The 25,259-nt window shown below is 42.8% G+C and overlaps 1 long non-coding RNA gene across 1 annotated transcript in view; it reads right to left on the bottom strand.

The window, feature by feature from the left end:
* Positions 1–1,506: 1,506 nt before the first annotated feature.
* The window catches only part of LOC119175509 (uncharacterized), a 71,491-nt gene continuing 47,738 nt past the window's right edge, over positions 1,507–25,259 (bottom strand). Inside the window, exons 2-3 of the long non-coding RNA XR_005110296.2 lie at positions 8,653–8,786; positions 1,507–3,786 (exon numbers count right to left, since the gene is read on the bottom strand). This is a non-coding gene — a long non-coding RNA (uncharacterized LOC119175509). The remainder of the gene's footprint in view (positions 3,787–8,652; positions 8,787–25,259) is intronic.

The raw sequence follows: 25,259 nt of genomic DNA, 5'->3' as shown, positions 1-25,259 counted from the left end.
CAAAAATTCTAAGTGGATGATGATGTTTTGCGGTGCGGTTAAGGGCCAGGTGCATTCTCTCCTCTATCGAAAACACATTATTGCTATAATAGGAGAGTATTGTAACACCTATTTAACGGCAACGAAGCAGACGGAAAGCAACAACAACGAAGTCTGCAGGGTTGTTTCAAGGATGATAGAGCGCATCAATCGCACAGTTGCTTCATGTCCATGGTTTTACTTCATGATGTATGTACGCCGACCAATTTAAAAGCACGGAAATTTTGAAAAGACTTCCTTAGCTCCTGCACAGGAGCCTTGTTCACAATGACAGCACATGACCTATTACACGTGTCGCAGATATCTCACATACACAGGGGGCATGCAATGTCCCAATATTCGTTTGGTGTGTGTGCCGTAGTTCGAAGAGCCAAAGATTTCATGTTCAATCGCGGGAACAACTTTCTTTCAATGACAATGATGCAGGCGTTATCCCAGTTGATGCTGTGCCGGGTAGAGGCCACATGTTCTGCACGTGGTGTCCACACAGAACCGCGAGAAATTTTAGCAAAGCAGCCCAAATGGCTTTTTTGCTACAATGCTTCAAAATTCTGTGCCTTCTTTCGTAGAATAACGTAAGATGCGACAGAATATAGTACACATGGAAACTACAGGCATAAACGCGTCTTGAACTCTAGATGGGTTTCAGTGACAGAAGTGAAACTCAGAGGAAAGCCACGAATCAGTGACAGTTCAATTACATAATAAATTTGTCATTATCTCCTGCGCGTGGCCAACAAGTTTCAAGCGATGAATGACAACGCATGCGCGGTCACTGGATAACGCTGCTAGACAGGTGATCCGTAGAAAGTGCTGCGTTTAGAAGCCCCCTAGTGGCTAAGGTACTCGGCTGCTGATCCGCAGGTCGCGGTATCAAATCCTGGCTGCGGTGGCTGCATTTTAGATGGAGGCAAAAATGTTGTAGGCCCGTCTGCTCACATTTGGGTGAGTGTTAAAGAACCCCAGGTAGTCGAAATTTCCAGAGCCCTCCACTACGGCGTCTCTCATAACCATACGGTGGTTTTGAGACGTAGACGTAGCGCTAAAATTTCTCGCGGTTCTGTGTGGACACCACGTGCAGAACATGTGGCCTCTACCCGGCACAGCATCAACTGGGATAACGCCTGCATCATTGTCATTGAAAGAAAGTTGTTCCCGCGATTGAACATGAAATCTTTGGCTCTTCGAACTACGGCACACACACCAAACGAATATTGGGACATTGCATGCCCCCTGTGTATGTGAGATATCTGCGACACGTGTATATATATATATATATATATATATATATATATATATATATATATATATATATATATATATATATATATATATATATATATATATATATATATATATATATATATATATATATATATATATATATATATATATATATATGCTACGTTTACAAGAAGCTGGTTGAAACGATGCACTTGATCGTTAAATTGACAGCTCCGACGATTCTTAGGCTCTCCAAGGTAAAAATCGCAATTTTTTTCGCAAATTACAAAAAAAATAAAAATCAGCCCACTGCGACACGATGATAAATGTAATTTTTCAAACCTTTTACGAAAATGTGATTAAATAGTGCACATGTTCACCCAGCGGGTTGGCATGAAGCAAGCTGACAGACGAACTTCAGCGTCAAAACAAAACACACTGTGACGTCACGCCGAGGGTAGGTGTACGACGTAATATTTTGGATCATGTATCGTATATCACCTGCTTCAGTTCATACAAGCGATCATATATGTGGGGCAAAGTTAACAAGGCTACAAAAACATTTGAAATGATACGTACAACTAGCGGTCGAGGAATTCCCGCGCAGTTCGCATTCCGCAGACGTTTATATGCGCCAAGTATACGCCGCTCGGCGTTGCACAATCTTGATTGATGATTGATTGATTCGTGGGGTTTAACGTCCCAAAACCACCATTTGATTATGAGAGACGCCGTAGTGGAGGGCTCCGGAAATTTCGACCACCTGGGGTTCTTTAACGTGCACCCAAATCTGAGTATACGGGCCTACAACATTTCCGCCTCCATCGAAAATGCAGCTGCCGCAGCCGGGATTTGATCCCGCGACCTGCGGGTCAGCAGCCGAGTACCTTAGCCACTAGACCACCGCGGCGAGGCTGCACAATCTTGAAGTCCCGGAAGCAACAGGCAAATTTTGTGGCGCTTACACCGTTAGCAAATGCACGTGACGAAAAAAAAAAACAAACAAAGAAACACCGGATATGACTTCGGCGGTGCAGTGTTGAGGCGTTCGAAGCATGAAAAACTGACATGAGGCGCGGGGGAGGCGGATACGCAACGTACAACCGTTTACGCAGAAATGACATTCATATAGATGAACACATTCTCCAAGAGACAAACTATATGCGCTGACAAATACACTTAGTGAAATATCCATAAATGTACTATTCATTCAATAAACATAATCAAACACATAAATTTCTTAATTTTACACGCATCTGATTCTCAAAGTGCCCATAACTATTTTATAATATTGTCACAAAGACACAGGCACGTAGGTACAAAATAGGGCGTTTACTTTCGTAACCCAAGGGCCAGAAACGCGAACACCAGAGCACGCGCACACAGAACGACTTCGTTGTCCTCTTCAGAGGCTGGCTACTATAGTTGCCAGCCTACCTTGCGTCAATATGGTCACCCCTGTCGCAAACGTTACAATAATCCTCTAGATTATGCAACAACATTTAGCACAAACATGAACCTGTAACCTCTAAAATGTGGTCTTTATTAAGGGTGCAGTTTTTAGAAAACCGTATGCAGTTATTTATAGGTATTTAATAAGTGAATGTTAAAAAAAAACTCAGTTGGTCAAAATTTCTGGAGCCCTCCACTACGACGTCCCTCATACCCATATCATGGGTTTGGGACGTAAATCCAAGCAACTATTATTATTACTATGATGTCTTTGAATATAATTTCTAACAGTATACCTAGTGTTGCACATTTTTCTATTTACAAGTTCTATTTGATTGTCGTGGCTGGGAAAAATGTTTCAATTGGGCTCTTATCCACAGACTGCTAGTTGCAAATTGATACTCTGCAAAAAATATTTTCCCTTGATTACGTAAAAAGGCGTAGGTAACATGCTGTCAACCACTTCCGTAAAAAGAAAATAGTAGACCAGAGATCACGTAGAACACATGGAACGTACAGTCCTTTCAACTTTGTCTGAGGGCTCCACAATGAAGAAATTAAGTGATGGCTGCTACGGAATGACAGCTGCTCCGTAGGGGCATTCCTCACACATTATTTATAATACTAATGCTACATATCGGTAAATAACAAACATGATTTCATTAGAATCAACTTGAGGCATTTGTAATAAGCAGATTTATTTTCTGCAAGTACAAAGTCCTTCAAAGTTTTCCTGGCTACCATTCTAACTAATTTTGTGGCAGCCTCACCTGGGAACTTTTGACCACACCTGCACATGATAAAAAATTTAGGAGTGAATTCAAATGTGTAAAAACCAACAAGGACAAGTTTCTTCTTCACTGAAATCAAATTTAGTTTTTCTATGATCATAATACAAAATACAGCACAGACATTCTACAAGTTGTCTGAAAAAAAATTGTCTAAATTTTTTTTTATTTCAGTGTCTTTGTATCTGGAATTTCTAATACGAATAAAGAATATCATAACTTCCAGATACCCATAGCACCTGTGTTGTTGTCCCATTGTAACAGTATAGTGCAGACTTCTTTTCTGAAAAAAAAAGAAACGAAAAACGTTTGTAAGTGCAACCACACCAGGTGAGTACAAAGCAAAAAACAGTGCAAGCACTATTAATTTATTTATTTATTTCAAGACTCCCAATGAGCCTTGTTAGGGGCACTGGATTGCAGCACAAAAATAAATGATCACACATAATAAATAATAGATATCATACATATTAAAATGGCTGAAAGCACAAACAACTTCATAAACACACCAAAATAATGACTAATAATATTAGTACAGGCAGAAAGAGCAAAGGAGCAATTCAACGTATTACACAATACAACGATTAGAGTTATGCCATGCCAAATCACCCAGCGTTTCTTCGACCATCACAAATCTGGCGGAAAAATTTTCACATGTTTCTCGAAGTGTGAAACTCGTCCTTGTCCTTTAATTCTGTTGCCAAAAGTTTTCTACTTTATTTATGAGAATCTGTAGTATGGCACCAACTGAGCTGAATTTCGTCACACAACAATTTTTTTCAAAAGACGTTTTAGGAGGAGCTCAATAGATGGCATTTCCGGCAAGGTAATGAAATGATCTAATTAAAAATAATGACTTACTTATGTATATAAATTCTTCAAGAGATTTTCCCACAAGCAAGATTGAATAATGTTGCCAAGTTTGGTATTATTTTCTGGAAACGTGGCAAATTCCAAGGATACAAATAAATTATGTGCTGGTGACCTGTTTAACATACTATAAATTAACAATAATTTACGCACTGAAGTTTAGCAGATAGTCTGAAAAAAAATTTTAATATAAATTTTTGGGGAAAAGCTCTATATTATGGATCATAAAGCTTGCCTTGGTAGTCGAACAAAAAATATGCACGGCATTTCATTTGAAAGCTCTACGTACTAGCTAAATATAGATGAAGTTACAAAGTATGATTTTCCAAACTCGAGAAGTATTTTTTTGAAATTATGAATCTCCACCAGCTTTACGCCTACTTAACTCAAGTAGCATGAAGCACTGGCAAGAGCAATCTTCAGCAGAATTCCACAGACCTGAGGTACAGACAGCAAGCTTGATACGGAGCAATTGAAATCAGAATAAGGCTATCATCTGCATTCCATCGCCAACAGAGGTGCGCTAGAATAAATGTGGCCAGAATGTGGAGGCCAGTAACGTAGCAAAAAAATATTTTTCGCGTGGGGGTGGTGTGTGAGGGGAAGGTCACTTCGGTCATACTTTATGTAGATTCGTGTGTGTATGTGTGCACATAAGTATACACATGCAAAACTAAGAAAATAACAGCATATCCCCAAAGTGAATGATAATGCGTGGGGCGAAGCGTGAGAGGGTTTTATCAGTAAACCATGAATCAATCTGTCTGTCTGTCTGTCACTCACACTAGTGCCTTCTGCTAAGTCATCCATAAACTAGGCAGGTCACGAACCGGTCACAGTTGAAGGACAAACCCATGGCTTTACGATAAAAAATAGCTCGACTGCGCTGGGGAGGGGAGAGAGAGCTTAGCAGCTCCTCCTGCCTTCCTCACTATGCCACTGGTGATGACACCCAGATGAGCCATCAAGCCGTTAAAAAGTATACAGTACACAATCATCCTTATGCACAACATCAACGAGACTATAAGCTTGGCTACCAGTTTTTATTAAAAAGTTCTTTTCGCTTCCGTATTCATATTACAGGCTTTGGGCCTCAGGAAGCAGGGTGCTCTCCTGAAAGCCCGAAAAATAAGAAACATTTGTTTTTCAGTAGCATTTACCAGAGTAATGCATCAATGCTATTAGCATGCTATAAGACATGTGTACTGAATGTGACAAAATATCTTTATTAAGGGTATAAAACACACCTACTGCATTTGAAGAACTCCTCACGAAAGTAGGATTTCTGACTATATCTCAAAAGCTGCATGGCTCATCTGTAAGTCACCACACTGATCCCAGTCTTTGTAGCGCCCCTCTGTTAGCAATGGAATGCAGATGATAACCCCATTCCCATTTCAATTGCTCTGTAGAGAGAACCTGATTTGCTCTCTGTATCCCAGGTCAGTGGGATTCTGCTGAAGATTACCCTTGCGAGTGTGTCGTGTCACTTGAGTTACATAGGCGAAAAGCTGGTGTAGATACATAATTCAAAAAATATTTTTCGATTTTAAAAAATAATACCCTCTAGTAACTTCAGCTATAATTAGCTTGTACATAGAGCTCTAAAATAAAATATTGTGCTTATTTTTAGTCTGACCACCAAGGCAAGTTTTTGAGGCTGAATACAGAGCTTTTCCCAAACAAAATGACACTCACAACTTTAGTCAGACTATCTGCTATAACATCAGTGCCTAAATTATTTTAAATTTGTAGCATGTTGACAGGCCACCAGTACATCGTTTATTTGTATCCTTGAAACTAGCCGCGTTCCTGGAAAATAATCCCAAATTTGGCAACATTATTCAATCTTGCTCTTGGCAAAAGCCCTCAAAGAATCAATATACATAAGTGAATCATTATTTTAAGGTAGGATAACTTTATTACCTTGCCAGAAATGTCTTCTATCAAGGGCATTCTAAAAACCTCTTCTGAAAAAATTGTTTGACGCCTTTTACCTCACTTGGAGCCAAACTACAGACCCTTGTATATGGGGAAGAAAATTTTTGGCAACGAAAATAAATGACCAGGATGAGTTTCACACTTCAAGAAACATGTGGAAGTTTTATCAGCCATATTTATGATGGTCAGAAAAGCGCTGGATGATTTGGCATGAAATGACTCATCAGTGATAACATCAACAGATATACAGGGTGCTTCAAAAAACGTGTCAAGTTTTTTTTAATTAAAAAAAAAGAGGTTTTTGCGTGCTACATGTGGCATTGCCTTCCTGTAGCAAAGGCACTTTCAGATAGGTACAGACATTATTTCTAGCAGTAATTATATAAATTAACACAATTAACTATATACACATGGTAATAGCCGGTCGGGTCGAATGGGCGAATAGAACCCTTTCCTACAAATAGTCCATAGCCAGTTTAAAATTTGGGAAAAGCAGCCCCTAATAATCATTGCAGAGCGATGCATTCTGCCCAATTTAGCTGGTGAAACCGAAACCAACGGACCAAACAGTGCATCTGCCATTCACTTTGACAATGCCCTCAATGACAATGTTTCTCTTGCATTGGGGAAGAAGAATAAGCGAGCGTCGATAAGCGGGCACAAAGCAAAGTGTCTAAATTGACGGTTGATAACAGCTATAGAAACAGTCTCGTCATTGAGAGCATTGTCGAAGCGAATAGTAGATGTGCTGTCTGGTGCATATGTTTTCGTTTCACCAGCTAATTTAGGCGGATTGCATTGACCCATGGTGATGACCAGTGGCTGCTTTTCAAAAATTTCAAAGGGGCTATCGACTTTTCATAGGAAGTACTTGAATTTGCACATTTGACTCGACCAGCTACTACAACTGGTAAAAAAGGTTATTGTCTTATTTGCTATAAATACTGCTGTAATTAACATTTGTATGCATCTGAATATTCCTTCTGTAACAGGAAAGGCAACGCCCCAACTAGCCCGCAAGTACCTCATTTTTCTAAGTTTTAGAAAATATTGGACACATTTCTTGAAACACCCTGTATTTCGTACACATGTAGAAAAGGCAAGGTAAAAACAAAGTGTATGACAAACAAGCAAGAAGAAATAACAACCTCATAGACAGCCCCATAGCCAGGAATTTTTTTCATGGGAAGGGGGCACATGTTGATGGCCATGAAAAATGACTCACTTTTTTCATTACTTATGCTCAATAGGACAACCCACAACATGCAATTTAGGGGGGACAAACCCCTGGGGCACCTTTCTGGCTACAGGTCTACACTGAGCACACTTCTTTGGAATACACCAGATGTCACATAAGCAGAAAAAAAGTTGTCATTTTCAACAGCCTTTTCAACATATGTAAACGGAGTTATGCACAAAAGAAACCCTTTAATCCAAGAGAAATTGAGAGGAATGTTTTGCTGTGTTAGTAAAATATGTACTGAGAAACCCTATCAAGAGCTTTAGAAAAATATGAAAACAATGGGTCAACCTGAGAGCCCATGTCAAGTAACAAATGTATACAGTCAAAAAGGCCAGCAAGTCCAGTGAGACACGAAAAACTTATGGAAGCCGCACTCATAATTGAAAATGATGTTACAAACTTCCAGCTAGAGGCCTCACCTTTCAACAGAAAAGCTGCAACTCATCACAGATTAAACTTCGCAATTGTTATAGAAGTTGGCAATAATGGGTTTGATCTTACTAGTTGAAAAGTGGCCTAAACATGCACTCTCAAAACCAAGATATAGTTGCTTACCATTTATAAAAACTCTTTCATGGCACTTCCACTCATCCCATTGAAGTTTGGATGCCCTAGTTGGTGCTGTTACAACTTTTTCTGCTATAGTTGACTAATTTGGTACGCTGTCAAACACAGTAACAAGATACCAGCAAGGTTTGGAGTACTCGTGCTACGTTGCCAGCACTAAATGTTTGCACTCACTACGGCTCGAAGTTGTGAGTGTCAAATTCAATGCAGAAATTACAACTGCGGGTCTCGAAGGTCACTTTTCGGAGGCTATGCTTTGAATGTGCGATGTCGAAAACCAATTTCAAACTAGATAACGACAACAAAGTAAACATTATCTACATGGTACATGCTTGTTTCACACTCACTAACATGGAAGAACATTAACACTGAGTATTAAATCTGGATTTTAGTACTATATAGCTTCATGCAACGAAGATATAGGTGTGCTTATGAGCTGCTTGATCACCTGTCACTGTTCCATGCTGCTGGGCTGAGAACAGTGAACCGTCCAGAATTGGCAGTGGTGGATGTAGAGAAAATGCTTACTCTTGATACTTTGCTGGTGATGCAGTGACACAAATTTCTGCAACATCAGGTCACTAAGGTGCTTGTGGCATGAACAGTCATAGTGGCGCTGGCATGAGAGGGGACAGCTGGCCCAAGAACAATAGAAGCAGCACCTGGAAGAGAATAGTGAGTGTGACATTGTAACTGCTGTGTCATGTTCCTATGACAAATAATGTGATATGTTTGTCTAATACAATGTCAAACCTTTTTCAGAAGTCATGTGTGTGAATACCTGCACATTACTGCATGTGAGATGTGGGTATGACCCACATGTGATTGATTCTCTGCCTATGTTAACTCAGGAACAGCAAGAATGCACTATGGAAATCTCTGAGTAAGCATTAAGGAGACAGTACAACAGTACATCTGGTGCCAATAATAGCATCTTCACAATAATAGCAGCTTCACAACAAATTTTTCACTTGGCGAGTGAAACATTTCAATGAAAAGATACAGTAAATATCAGTTGCAGCTGCATTTGATCCTTATAATTCCAAGTGGTGTAAAAAGCTAATCTAGTGGTGGTAAATGCCCCTGAAGACTAATCAGGCATCGTATTAAAGCAATGTCTAGTATGTTTACAATATTGGCTATCCTCGTTTCAAACAGCGTAATAAACAATAAATATGCACTCGTATATGTCTCAACAAGCTACAAAGAAGTGGTGTTTTACCTGGAAGATATGATATGATATGCATATCACCGCCCTGTGGCATGCCCTTGATTTTGATAAACCTGAAGTCGGTGCTTTTAAAAGCACAGATGTGAGTGCAGGCATAATATTGTACCATCAGCTACTCCTTAGGCATCAGTGCGATCGACATGCCTGGTAGGCCCTTGATATGCTGACAGCTACTAAGTTTACACAAAAACATCTATCAACTTAGTAACAATTGACTCGAGGAGTAAAAAATTGCAGCCAAGACAGCTGACCATTGACTCTTTCACATGAAATCTATCTCCATAAATCATGAGATTTACTGTATTGTATTTGAATTTAGTCCATTAGAATGTTTAAAAACAATGCTTTCTAAAGGTATTTTCATGTCTTCTGCTGCGCTGTGAATAATAATTATATCCCAGGTATAACACAAGCAGAACTTTAAAGAAGTAGTATGTTTAGAATAAGTGTGTTAAATCTAATGTATCCAATAAAATATAAAAGTATGTATATATGGGCTTGAAAACATCTCGACACTAATCAACCTGAGCCAATTACTTTTCCTGTAATATTTGAGTTCTCTCTGAAAAGAATAAGAGCTTTCTAATTTAGTATACAAAAGTTTGAACTATTGCAACCCATCATGTAAACCATTTTACATTTAGAAACTAGTAATGACCAGAGCACATAGACTTGAAAGTGTGTAAAAAAAAACAGCTCTTTTGTGAATGTAAAAGCTTCTGCTGAAATGAATTGTCATGTTTATTTCCGATTGAAAAAATAATTGATTATATTTCATTCACAATATTAAGGTATAAACTCTGTCTGTAAGTGAGAAAATTAATTGATTCTATTTTATTAACAACTTTAAGTTGCCAACTCTTATCCTTTTAAGGTGGAAGTGGCATCAAAGATTGTAATAACTCTCACTCTGCAAACTTCAAACAGAACTACAAAGAAAGAACACAACTTCTTAATAAAGCTTCGCCTTAAAAGAATCAATTACCTTCATGATAAGTGCCCCATTATGGTTTAAATATTTTTTCACTTGTCCAACCTTTGGCCAGCAGTTTTTAACTGTAGATAAACAGCAGCCACATAATCTGCAGAGGCTTTCATAAATGCCAGTAGTTAGCAGTGTCTTCGTATTCTTTTTTTTTTTCACCCATGCATCTAAACTTTGCTGCAACTACTCGACATGCATTGTTATTTCAATACAGCTGTATTGGTTCATGACAAAAACATACCCTTTTTTATGATTTCAGCACATCCTTTTCTTAATTGTGGTGTTCTTGCCAATTCCAAATGTTATCATCATGTAATGGGTCGTTGCATGCATCTGTGTGCATAAGCAGACTATTCAAACTGTCAGAAGATAGCTGCATGTGGTTAAATGCACCATGGCTTGGATCTCTCATTTACTCATGCAGGCTAATACTAGATAGTAAACTATTAAAGTAAGCACAAACAAAAATGATACAATGTCTAAATGTTCCTCATGCCTGCGCAGCTAGTACTCACCACTAGGATGCATTGCTTCAAGGTATAAACACGGGCAATCAGTGAGTCCAGCAACCATATCAAAAAAAGTTTTTATCTGGTAAAATAAAAAGTAATTTGATGACTTTCTCTGATGGTAACCAATGAAAGTTACTACTAACTGTATTATTTACCATATTTTGTAACTAGGACCACCTCAATGCTAAATTTACAACCAAACATGTACAAAAACAAACATCTTTGAAACTTTTCCACCTGCTGTAAAAATTATTTCATACTGTACACGTATCACATTATTCTTTGCCTACAGAGAAAAAAAAAACTCTGGGGTGATTCCACGAGAAATCGACACGGGTCCAAAAGTTGATATTTTAGATTTCATTGAGTATTTTATATTTCGTGCACCTCTCACCAGGTAGCCCGAAAATCAACTTCGTTTTATGATTAACGGCATAACTTACGAGAAAAAAAAAATATCAAACTTCACCAACACGGAGGCACCAATTTCGTCACCTGTCACTTTCGAAAATTGCAGATGCTATAAAAAGACAAATATTTTTGTTTCAAGGAAGATATTTTTTACCTGAAATGCATGTCTAATGAAGAATGAATTCATACGGTTTCATGTTTGTAGACCTTAAGAAAATAGCTTTTAAAAATGTCTAATTTTGCAACAGTTTAAAATAAGTTGCGTATTCTTCATTTTTTTTCTCCGAAAGTAATGCAAGCAGCGTTTTCAAACTTAAGACGTTTTAAGGATATAGTGTGTTTATTAGGTACATAAATTATTGCTGTCGTAGGGCAAATGTAAATTTTTATATATTGCCTCAAAGTTCTCATATTGGCAAAAGTGTACTCCACTGAAATTTGAATATTAAAAAACGCCATCTTCGATTTTTCTTAAAATCTCGTAAATAGACAACCGAAGGCCATCATACAGTAATATAGAAAAACATGTTGCATTATTTTGTTTTTAGCGACTATATTCATGGTACAAATCCGAGCTTTTCGAGAATGCGCTGATAAGTTGAGAAATCTAGAAATCGGAACGGAAAAGCGGCAATAAGCTTCAAACGCGAGTAAACCTGACCGCATTTGGTGAAGAAAGGCTGTTTTAGCAGATAGGAGTAACTATTTTGAGCACGGTATTCTACAGTATTTGCATTCACTCTTATACGTAGAGCACTGAGACTTATAATATGTGGTGCCTCTCCATTACTGACACACAGATGGTGCTGCTGTGACGGCCATGTGTTTGCAACACGTTGGGTAAGAGAATTGAATGTTGAATGAGTTCATAAACGATTCATAACAAATTTTTATCATTTGGGGCACGAAAACTGCCGCATTAGACTGAAGAACACGCTTTAGGGCAAGTTGTCATCCGTCGTCTGCTCTACAAATGAATTGCTGTGCGGCGCATCTCAGAGGCAATGCTTTAGATCATATGGTTCAAAGTAGGGACAAAGATTACGCCTCCCGTTATTTTAGCGACAGAAACATTGTGAAATTCATTTTAACGTACTATACTTCAGTTTTGCATTCGCACTGTGGATACTTGCGCACAAGTATCCACAGTAAAATGACCATGTGTTCATCTTTAAGGAGCACTCACATTGCACGGAACACGGGCCTCTACCATTGCCCCGCCGCGGTGGTCTCGGCTGAGGTAAGGTACTCGGCTGCTGACCCGCAGCTCGCGGGGTCGAATCCTGGCTGCGGCGGCTACATTTTCGAAGGAGGCGGAAATGCTGTAGACCGGTGTGCTCAGATTTGGGTGCACGTTAAAGAACCCCAGGTGGTCGAAATTTCCGGAGCCCACCACTGCGGCGTCTCTCATAATCATATGGTGGTTTTGGCCTGTTAAACCCCAGATAGCAATAGGGCATCTACCATTACCCGTCCATCGCAACGCGACTACCACGGCCGGCATCAAACATGTGGCCTTCGGTTCAGCAGCCGACCACTGTAACCACTATACCACCGCGGCAGACGAAGCACAGATTCTTCTTCTTATTTTTTTTACAACGCGTTTTGCGAATCGTGGTTTTTAGCTTTCTGGAAGAATGCACGTGCTGCTTTAGATTTCTGAGTTCTCTCTGACTGTTCGCACCGCAGTCCGCCAGCCACTTACAACGCGGAGGAGATGAACTTCGGACCGACGGGGAGAACACGCGGGTAGGCTGCTGCGCGCCAAGATTTCGCGGTAAATATCGTCTCGTCTTACGGCGCAGCAGCGTGCCGGCGCCGTAAACAGAGGCTCACCTAACGCCGCCAGAATAAAGGGAGGCGCACACATTACACGGCTGCACTACGGCGCTGAGAAGCCCGAAAACTATCGGCATAGAGTAATGCAACTGGTGTGGACAAGTAATCAGAGCGCAATGAAAATGTCACGCCCGAAATGTAAACACGACCAGCACAATCAATCGGCGATTTCTGTGAATGCTGTATTTTCTGATCTCACTACGCACTCCGTCTTAGTAAAAAAGCATGCATGATACAAGCCGCGCGAAAACGACATCGACAAAGGAACACTGCCCTTAGCGCCTGGGCTTTACTCGAAGTGGCCTAATCTGAGGTACTACATGACACTGATCGTTAGTGGCACGAGCTGCAACCCAAACGGCGAATAAATGAGAAGTTAGGCACTCACCTACAAGCTGCAGACCGAAAAAAAAAAAAAAACAGCCCCAGCCGGGTTCTGTTCTATATGTGCGTCTTACCCCCGTATTCAGAAACGCTCCTCGACTCGAATTCCATCCTTCACTTGACTGAGTTGAGCAATGCGCCGCTGCTCGACTGAAATTGACGCTGCGCTTCTCAATAATCGCTGCAGAATATTGCCGATATGCAGTGACTTGTTCTGCCAAGAGACGGCGCTCCCATCGACTTTTTTTATGTCGAGGAGACTCCTTGAGTGAAGGAGCGTTTGTCAATACGGGGGTTAGCCGTTGAGGAGGGTAGTCGGGCTAGTGACTAGAGTAGTGACTGCCGACGGATGAGTGACGATGGCGGGGCGCCCGCCATGGTCGAATGGTTTCTCTGTACGCGATGCCCGCCTAAACTGCCGTTTGGGAACAAATACAGTTTCGTAGAATAAAAGCAGTGCAGAACACATCGTGGCAATGGATGCAGTGATGGTATGTGAAGGCCATATTAGTTTACATTTCTAGAGGTCATCCGTATTGCAGATGATTACTTTCAATTTGTTTTTTTTTTTTTGACGGAGGAGACTTTTGTTTTTTGCACTATTCAGAGAAACATCATTGGTAAACGAGTGCGGTATTCATGATATTCGCGAAGTGGTGAAGTCTGTGATCCTTAAACGTGTGCTGTATCCTTCACTCTAAAAAAAGAGCGAGTAAAAAGGGTGTCTTTTTGTCCCACAACGATAATCGTCATCTATATTGCGTTCCATCCTTGCGCTATCGCCCCGCGCCCAATATATTCCGGTCACGATCGACATGCCCATTACCGGGGTTACACTGCATTCTCGATACGAAAGTGGCCAGCGCCGAGTTTTCAAGAAAGGAAGCGCACGCAAGCCTGATGACGATTATTGTTGCGGGACAAAAAGACACCCTTTTTACTCGATATTTTTTTAGAGTGTTGACTTTCGCGAAGGGGTGGAGTGTGTTTATTTCCGGGACTCTATGTCAACTTTTCTGTCCGTAAATACGCGCCATTTTTCGCAGTGCGGGGCGTCTTAACCACTGCGTTCTCGCACCTGTTTAAGCGCGCTTCACTTCGAACTAATGTTCAAGCGCACCCACATACTTAAAAACAAGTACTGAATGTAAGGGGCAGGTGAGCTGCGACAGCCTTTTGGAGCAGAAACTTCTCATCGGGGCAGTGTGAGATAGCACATTTAAATTTCATCATTCAGTCAACATTTGATTTTACTGTCCGACCTAAGCCGTCCTTCAGCCAACCGCACAAACATTATCCAACATTCAACTGTGGTAGAATACGCAAGTAAATGGTGTAGGCACATGCAGTGTCATGGTACGCGAGTAAATTAATACAGTATATAGCCAACGTTAACCAGTGCTGACCATTGCTGGTTGCATGCAAGTCAATGCAGGAATCCAGTACGCTGGTAGCCTACATTCTTTTCGTGCCAACTGCTTTTTTACCTTAACATGTACACTGTTGCGGACCCCACATGAACACGCACACACGTTGGCATGCTATGGAGACAAACAATACCTTAAAATGTATGTAAAACAATACGCATGAAAATGTCCAAAGTCATTGCATTGGCACACTGTTCCGAGTCGGGCCCTGTGCACATGGTTCTCCCTTCAAAAATAGAGATGCGAGTCAGCTCAAAAAACAACGACTCAAGAAAGCACGAGCACGATGGAAGGGGAGAGTGTGACATGTTATGGTTAGCCCGAAAGCAAAAGAAAAAAAGGGCCGGCGCTACGTCGAATGTTGCCTGTAGTCTCATAACCAGAGGCCGGATTTATAGGCACTTAAAAACCGGGTTTTAGGCGCCAAAAATAGGCGGGCAAAACACTGTTTAGGCTCACAAAATTGTAAACATAGGCACAATAAAGTTTCACGAAATTCAAATTTTCGAAGAAATACGTGTAGAATCTGTGTGTACGAGAGTAAAGCAAACAGGAATGTTTCATTTTTTGATGGTACAAAGGCGCCAATGGTTTAGCATAGCCACGCATTTTTTTTTTTCGGCAGAGTTCGCAGATTACGGTGGCTCCATTGGTGGTCCTGCATGGTGAGTTAATTGTTCACCTTCGCATAAACATGCTCCTTGGTCTCTCTATTTTCGGCATAACTGAGAAGGGCGACACAGGAGCAGATACCCAGAGCGCTCAGAAGGCTCTTGGTCTAACCACACGGGGCCGATTTCTCTACTGTCCGTGAACATTCTAAAGGGCCCTTCAACCGCTTTGAGAATTGCGAGCATGCAGGCAAGAGGAATAGATACACTGGGCGCTCACGATCTGCTAAATTTCAATTGCTTGCGCCCCGGAAAGAGGGGAAATGTCAGACTGAAGGCCGCATGACTTTCATCTCACAGGCGCGCGCCCAACATGGTGGAGGTGACGTATACAAGGAATGGTCCTGCGTACGTCAAAGTAGTACACTGCGAAAGGAATCGTGAACAAATGCGAAAAAGTTTCTTGCGCCGAGAGAGGGCACCATTGCCCTCAGAGATTCGCCTTCCCCGACTTCTGCCATCGCCGCAACCAGCGAACGGTCGAGAGTGAGGCGCGAGTGGACGAGAGAGTGGGGCGGGGAGAGGAGAGATAGGGTGCCTTGATGCCCGCGCGCTTGAAGCGGGGGCGCGCGCATCGAGGCACTCTAAGGAGAGAGAGTGAAGAGCGAAGAAGCGGCGATGCACTGCACGAGACGACGTGTGTGATTTGTGCAATCTGATACCTAAATAGAGGAATGAAGGTTGACAAAAATATAAAAACATACAGACGGAATATATGCGCGTTATTTTTTTAACTTCGTATGAAGCGAAATACGAGGCTATGCTGCCCCCGTTTTGTTTGCGTTGTTCCCGCCGTTCTCGCATCGTGCAGGTGCCAGCATCCACAACGCTCGGCGTGTTCTTGGTGCGTCGTCCCTTGGAAGAGCGGTGCGATGCTGCGTGGTAATGATACGTGATCCATGCCAGTCTCTGCGAACGTGCGCGCATAGGGGGATGCATCCCACGAAAACAATACAGAGAACGTCGAAAGGACAGAACACCGCCTGCGTGCACGTCCGGGCATGGGAACGGTCATGCGAATGCAATCTTACGCGCGCATGACGAGGGATCTTCCGGCTCCGAGTTGCCATGCCAAATAAGGCAGGGAAGGAATTTGTCTTGCGAAGTCTACATCGAGTGATGGCGAAGCTTTCGAGCTCACCTCCTCGCATCAAGCTTTTGCAGCTTCTGATAATCCAATTAAAGATATAGTGATACAACGCTTTTAATTGAACATGCAACAACTTCCGTGTAAAATCTCTCATGTGACCTAGTGAAGCGCTATTTAATAAGTAAATAACACAGAAAACAAAAACCACACATGGATATAGTTTTTTATCTACACTTTTCTTTCCCCCTGATGACACTCCATTGTTTCGCATTCGTTGTTCATCGTCCTGTCGCTGCACAGAGCACCTCCGGCTCTCTACGCGCAAGCGAGCAGACGACGCAACGCGGATGAATACATGTGCAGAGGCTAATCGACCTTCCTATTGGCTGATAGTCCTTGTAGGCTTGATAGTACCGAAAGTGACTTATGAGATGGAGTATAAGTTTCACCCCACAGTGTTCCGAAAGCTCAATTTTGTCGGATAACATGTATACCAGACTCCAGCGGTACTTGAAAGCAAAACTTGAGGTTAAATAGCATTTGTATAGACAACGATTTTGAAAACAGGCATTTATAAACACTTATAGGAATTTAGTCACCAACGTCCAAAATAGGCATTTATAGGCGACATAAAACACAATAAAAGCCTTTCCTATCCTCTAATTTGGGCTCATATGCCAAAATGGCACGATAGGAACGCAAGAAAAAAAATAGGCTTTTGCCTATAATGCAGTCTCTACTGATCACATGCGCACGTGGTGGCCGCTTTTTCGTCAAAGTTTTTTTTTTATCGTTACCATCCTATCATCCATAATAATTCCTTGAGCTTACATAAGAGGGCACTAAAGACGCCGCGCGTTAGGCGGCAATAACGTGTATTTTTTTTTTAAATTTCGCGCACTTGAAACAAAAGCTGAAAAAAAAAATTAAGCGGCGCAGTTATCTTACCGCAGATTGAAAAAAAAATATTATCTCTGGTCAAGCGCTGCAAGTTTTGTATTGAAGATTTTTCTCTGTAGTCATTATTTGAAAAGTTCAATAAGCAACTTTTGTTAATTGCCAAGCTTGGTTGGTCGAAGAAAATGTTCCGACGTGCTCTATATGGCTCAGAACAATACTGTGCTAATTGGAGAGGCGTAGCGCTCATGTGTAGTTTTTCTTTATTACTTGGGGCTTTCTAGCTGAGAGTATACCGCGCACAATTGCGGAAATGTGCGTGTCACATCTTTTTTTCTTATTGTTAAGCTTTTTGTTGTTGATATTTTTCGCGGGCGTATGCTCACTACAGATGTCCGATTGATTAAGAGATTGAAAGTTAGAAACGGCTAAGCAGAAGTTTGCCGAATGATTTACAACGTCCTGAGTGAGATTCTCGCGAAAGAAAGCATATGGGGGCGTTATTTACGGTGTATAATTAAATCGCAGTAGTTATTAAGGACAAATGAATTAAAATGGACGAAAAAAGCAACTCACTGCCGCTGGGAAGCAAACCCACAACCTTCGCATTACGCACATACTTCTTTTTTTTTTCTGTGTGGGAGGGGTGTAGCCAGTAATCTTTTTTCGGGGTGGGGTTGCGGAGGATGAGTTTATACGCCATGTATGTTTGTGCGTGTATTTATAGGTGTACGTGTATATATACACACGCGACATCGAAAAGGGGCAGGATTCTAGACCAGACCACGTACAACCATTTATGTAAAAATGTGCAAAATTCACGTTTGTCATAAGTGGCAAGGACAAAGAGAAACGCGCTTAGCAGGGACAGCTCGAATCCCTTCATTTCGGCCCTGCCGGTCACCTCGATACCAGCATTGTTCTCCGTCAGTCACGTGCGGCTGGTTCCCAATCGCTAATCTGCAGCATTTATTAACGCGATAGCGTTAAGAGCACGTTTCGCAGATATTCCGGTGTTGGCATCGTATGTTATGAGCGAGACATCAACATCTTATGCCTGATCGCAAAAACCGAGAACGATGGAAATAAAATAATGATATGTGGGGTTTAACGTCCCAAAACCACTATATGATTATGAGAGACGCCGTAGTGGAGGGCTCCGGAAATTTCGACCACCTGGGGTTCTTTAACGTGCACCCAAATCTGAGCACACGGGCCTACAACATTTCCGCCTCCATCGGAAATGCAGCCGCCGCAGCCGTGATTCGAACCCGCGCCCTGCGGGTCAGCAGCCGAGTACCTTAGCCACTAGACCACCGCGGCGGGGCATGGAAATAAAATAAATAAATGATAAATAGCTGAGGATATCGCTAGAAACATAGAGGATAGCATAAGTGAGGTCGTGGCAAGTATCATAATTAAGTTTAACAAAAGGTACAATATGAAGGTGGTACAGGCTTGCGCGCCTACATCGAGCCATGATGATCATTTGGTTGAACGTTTCTACACTCACTTCTACAAGTTTTCCGGAGAAACCGCGCAGTTATTCCGAAAAGGGCTCTTTGCTCTTCCAAAAGACGAAGTTTGCGGAAAATATTGCACAAGGCATGACAAGGAGGGGCACTTTCCTCCTTGTGGACTAAAGAGCCCGTGTTTTGGAGTAAATGCAGGAATGTTCGCGTCGTGTGCCAACGGCCCATCGGTGCCCACACAAGCCTGTTTTCCTTCAGACGGTGCCGTAGCGATGTAGTGGTTAGTGTACTGTACACTCGAATGCTGACTGAGTGAGATTGAATACCGTGTGTTTGCTGCAAAATTCCTGCAACTTTTTTTTTTCTTAATTTGATGCTTGCACATTGATTGTACATCTAATCAAATTCCTGCACGCACTTCGAAGAGCTGGTTAAGTCAAGCAAAATCCGATTTTTGTTTTGCTCAAAATAACTGTTGCTCCTTTGAAGCTTAACCGCGAGAGCGCAGTTAGTCCCTCAAAGTTACTTCAAAAATGGAGTAATGGGTGTGGCAGGTTCGTTCTCATTTAAAAGAATAACCTCGATACCCCTTTTCCTCCTTTACTTCATAGAATCTATGAAGAGTCATTAATAAAGTAGACACAGTATACTATTCTGCTGGGTGGGGCCACGTGGGGACGAAATGCAAGAAAAATTGGGTACATATAATAAGGCACGTGCTGAATCAATGAATCCCAGGCAGCAAAACATCATCCATAGTTCCTCGCTACTACCCGCCACATATATAGTGCTTTTCAGCACGTAAAATACTCACGGGCCGTGAAAGGGTCGAGATGTATGCCCCCCCCCCCCCCGTTCCCGACGGGGGCGCAGACCTGAGTATAGCGCGAGCTGGGCACTGCAAAAATTTGGCGCCTTCTTCCTCTTCTCTTACCACTACCGCCACCACAGCGGCGAGCCGAGGGCTCCAGCGGTTCCTGCCCGGCTAATCCCTCAGGATCTGTTTGTCTTGCGCGTTGAAACCACTATGTTTAGTTATTATAAAATAGAACAACAATTCTGCAGAATTATTATTCTTATTTTTAAATGCACTGCACGCACCATACGCCACCTTCTTCCCCAGTCTGCATTCCGGTCGTTGCCGATAGTATGCATGAATTGTTTTTCCTGTATTTTTTTTCTCGCTCAAAAGGTGAGACTGGGTGCAGTCATTAACCTTAAGCTGTTTGTGAACCATAGCTTATAAATCTGAATTCAATATTCCAGTCTGCCGAACGCAGAACGAGCCTAGGCAGATACAGGTGATATTGTTTTCATTTAAAAGGCACTGGTACATTAGAAAGCAGCCACTTGAACGCATATTTTCGCAGCCATGCCACATGCGAGATTTTGAAACTCAGGAGCACACTTCCGACTCATCATGGACAGGAGAAGTGAGAAGGAGCCAAGAACTCATCATCATCATTATCATCATCCGCCTGACTAGACCCACTGCAGCAACATTGCACTGCAGGGCAGAGACCTCTCCCATGATCCGGCAATCAACCCGGTCCTGCGAACATTAATAGTGAGGAGCAGTGGGAGGCTGCCACGTGCAGCTCGGCGCCCGAGGTCCAGGACCAGATCTTGGATTGGGCCAAGAGGGTAGCGGAGACCTACGCTGGGTAGGCTCCTCCGACACTCCACCACCGTACCTTTCCCTCTTGGGATAAAGTTTTTCTCCTCCTACTGCGAACTTGTAAATGCGAATGAATTTCTTAGTGGGGTTATGTCAGGCATTCGCCGGCGGCGTCCGCGCACCGGTAGGTATTATTATAGGGCCTAGAATATACTTATATTCTAGGCATTATAGTGTTTAGCTCTCCGCTCTCACTCCCTCTACCATAGCAACAGCTGCGGGCGCTCGCTTATCCTCGCCCCTAGCAAGCGGAGCATGTGGTGCAAGAGAGTGTAGGAGAGAACAGGTGCAGTGCTTCGCCGCTTTTTCTCTCGCTCTTCACTCTCTCTCCTCTTTGCTCCCCACTCTCTCGTCCACTTGCGACTCACTCTCGACCGTTCGCTGGTTGCGGCGAAGGCAGAAGTCGGTGAAGGCGAATCTCTGAGGGCAATGGTGCCTTCTCTTGGCGCAAGAAACGTTTTCGCATTTGTTCACGATTCCTTTCGGTGAGGTGGGGGAATTTTTTTTCAATCTCATCGGCGCACCTAACTTTCTGTCTCCCCTTCGTGGAGAAGGCAATGTCATATCTGGAGACTGGATTAAAGGAAAATGGGTATTTTGTTTCTTACGTTGGGCCTATCGCGCCGTTTTGACACACGAGCACAACTTAGAAGAAGAGTTTTTGTGGTGTTTTTATAGTGCCTATAAATGCATATTTCAGACGATGCTGTCTTAATTCCTATAAGTGCCTATAAATGCTTGTTTTCAGAATCGGGGCCTATATAAATGCTATTTAACCTCAAATTTTTCTTTCAAGTGACGCTGGAGTCCTGTGTTCATGTTACCTGGCAAAATTGAGCTTTCAGAACACTATAGGTTGCAACTTATACTCCATCTCATAAGTTACTTTCGGCACTATCAAGCCTACAAGGACTATCAGCCAATAGGAAGATCGATTAGCCTCTGCACATGTATTCATCCGCGTTGCGTCGTCTGCTCGCTTGCGCGTAGAGAGCCGGAGGTGCTTCTGTGCAGCGACAGGACGATGAACAACGAATGCGAAACAGTGGAGTGTCATCAGGGGGAAAGTAGAGTGTAGATAAAAAACGATATCCATGTGTGGTTTTTGTTTTCTGTGTTATTTACTTATTAAATAGCGCTTCACTAGGTCACATGAGAAATTTTACACGGAAGCTGTTGCATGTTCAATTAAAAGCGTTGTATCACTATATTTTTTAATTGGATTATCAGAAGCTGCAAAAGCTTGATGCGAGGAGGTGAGCTCGAAAGCTTCGCCATCACTCGATGTAGACTTCGCAAGACAAATTCCTTCCTTGCCTTATTTGGCATGGCAACTCGGAGCCGGAAGATCCCACGTCATGCGCGCGTAAGATTGCATTCGCATGACCGTTCGTTCCCATGCCCGGACGTGCACGCAGGCGGTGTTCTGTCCTTTCGACGTTCTCTGTATTGTTTTCGTGGGATGCATCCCCCTATGCGCGCACGTTCGCAGAGACTGGCATGGATCACGTATCATTACCACGCAGCATCGCACCGCTCTTCCAAGGGACGACGCACCAAGAACACGTTGTGCATGCTGGCACCTGCACGATGCGAGAACGGTGGGAAGAACGCAAACAAAACGGGGGCAGCATAGCCTCGTATTTCGCTTCCTACGAAGTTAAAAAAATAACGCGCATATATTCCGTCTGTATGTTTTTTATATTTTTGTCAACCTTCATACCCCTCTCTCTCTCTCTCTCTCTCTCTCTCTATATATATATATATATATATATATATATATATATATATATATATATATATATATATATATATATATATATATATATATATATATATATATATATAATTTATTTATTTAGGTGCTAAAATAGGCAAACACTGTTTTAGGCTTTCAAAATCGTAAATATAGGCACAATAAAGAAATTCAAACTTGCGAAGCAATACGTGTGGGATGTATGTCTACAACAGGAAAGCAAACGCTTTCCATGGTACAAAGGCGCTAATGGTTTAGCATAGCTACGCAGTCTTTCCCCGCAAGGCTCGCAGAATACGGTCTTTCCATTTCTACTCCGGCATGGTGAGTTAAGTACCCATTTTCAAATAAACCTGCTCATTGGTCTCTCTATATTTTCGGCATAACTTAGAAGGCCAACACAGGAGCAAATACCCAGAGCGCTCAGAAGGGTCTTTTTGAATCGTATTAACTTGTTCTAAACGCACAGGGCCAATTTCTCTACAATCCGTGAACATTCTAAAGGGCCCTTCAACCGCTTTGAGAATTGCGAGCATGCAGGCAAGAGGAATAGATACACTGGGCGCTCACGATCTGTTAAATTTCAATTGCTTGCGCCCCGGAAAGAGGGGAAATGTCAGACTGAAGGCCGCATGACTTTCATCTCACAGGCGCGCGCCCAACATGGTGGAGGTGACGTATACAAGGAATGGTCCTGCGTACGTCAAAGTAGTACACTGCGAAAGGAATCGTGAACAAATGCGGAAAAGTTTCTTGCGCCGACAGAGGGCACCATTGCCCTTAGAGATTCGCCTTCACCGACGCCTTCCTCCGTGACCAGCGCCTTCGCCGCAACCAGCGAACGGTCGAGAGTGAGGCGCGAGTGGACGAGAGAGTGGGGCGGGGAGAGGAGAGAGAGTGAAGAGCGAGAGAAGAAGCGGCGAAGCACTGCACGAGACGACGTGTGTAATTTGTGGAATCTGATACCTAAATAGAGGTATGAAGGTTGCCAAAAATATAAAAAAAACATACAGACGGAATATCTGCGCGTTATTTTTTTAACTTCGTATGAAGCGAAATACGAGGCTATGCTGCGCCCGTTTTGTTTGCGTTGTTCCCACCGTTCTCGCATCGTGCAGGTGCCAGCATGCACAACGCTCGGCGTGTTCTTGGTGCGTCGTCCCTTGGAAGAGCGGTGCGATGCTGCGTGGTAATGATACGTGATCCCTGCCAGTCTCTGCGAACGTGCGCGTACGGGGATGCATCCCACGAAAACAGGCAGCACAATACAGAGAACGCCGAAAGGACAGAACACCGCCTGCGGCCGGGCATGGGAACGGTCATGCGAATGTAATCTTACGCGCGCATGACGTGGGATCCTCCGAGTTGCCATGCCAAATAAGGCAGGGAAGGAATTTGTCTTGCGAAGTCTACGTCGAGTGATGGCGAAGCTTTCAAGCTCACCTCCTCGCATCAAGCTTTCGCAGCTTCTAATAATCCTATAAAAAATATAGTGACACAATGCTTTTCATCAAACACGCAACAACTTCTGTGTAAAATTTCTCATGTGACCTAGTGAAGCGCTATTTAATAAGTAAATAACACAGAAAACAAAAACCACACATGGATAGCGTTTTTTATCTACACTTTACTTTCCCCCTGATGACACTACATTGTTTCGTATTCGTTGTTCATCGTCCTGTCGCTGCACAGAAGCACCTCCGGCTCTCTATGGCAAGCGAGCAGACGACGCAACGCGGAAGAATACATGTGCAGAGGCTAATCAACCTTCCTATTGGCTAATAGTCCTTGTAGGCTTGATAGTGCCGAAAGTGACTTATGAGATGGAGTATAAGTTGCACCCCATAGTGTTCTGAAAGCTCAATTTTGCCGGGTAACATGAACACAGGACTCCAGCGGCACTTGAAAGAAAAATTTGAGGTTAAATAGCATTTATATAGGCCCCGATTCTGAAAACAAGCATTTATAGGCACTTATAGGAATTAAGACACCAACGTCCGAAATAGGCATTTATAGGCACTATAAGAACACCACAAAAAAGTCTTCCTCTAACTTGTGCTCATGTGGCAAAATGGCGCGATAGGCCCAACGTAGGAAACAAAATACCCATTTTCCTATAATCCGGTCTCTAGTTATGACATTGCCTTCTCCACGAAGGGGAGACAGAAAGTTCGGTGCGCCGATGAGATTGAAAAAAATTTCCCCACCTCACCGAAAGGAATCGTGAACAAATGCGAAAATGTTTCTTGCGCCGAGAGAGGGCACCATTGCCCTCAGAGATTTGCCTTCACCGACTTCTGCCTTTGCCGCAACCAGCGAACGGTCGAGAGTGAGTCGCAAGTGGACGAGAGAGTGGGGCGCGGAGAGGAGAGAGAGTGAATAGCGAGAGAAAAAGCGGCGAAGCACTGCACCTGTTCTCTCCTACACTCTCTTGCACCACATGCTACGCTTGCTAGGGGCGAGGATAAGCGAGCGCCCACAGCTGTTGCTATGGTAGAGGGAGTGAGAGCGGAGAGCTAAACACTATAATGCCTAGAATATAAGTATATTCTAGGCCCTATAATAATACCTACCGGTGCGCGGACGCCGCCGGCGAATGCCTGACATAACCCCACTAAGAAATTCATTCGCATTTAAAAGTTCGCAGTAGGAGGAGAAAAACTTTATCCCAAGAGGGAAAGGTACGGTGGTGGAGTGTCGGAGGAGCCTGCCCAGCGTAGGTCTACGCTACCCTCTTGGCCCAATCCAAGATCTGGTCCTGGACCTCTGCCGCCGAGCTGCA

The sequence above is a fragment of the Rhipicephalus microplus genome, chromosome X (genome assembly GCF_043290135.1).
Source record: "Rhipicephalus microplus isolate Deutch F79 chromosome X, USDA_Rmic, whole genome shotgun sequence".
NCBI classification, from domain to species: domain Eukaryota; kingdom Metazoa; phylum Arthropoda; class Arachnida; order Ixodida; family Ixodidae; genus Rhipicephalus; species Rhipicephalus microplus.
Note: the sequence above shows the minus strand (reverse complement) of the source record. Positions and strands in the feature narration are given on the sequence as shown.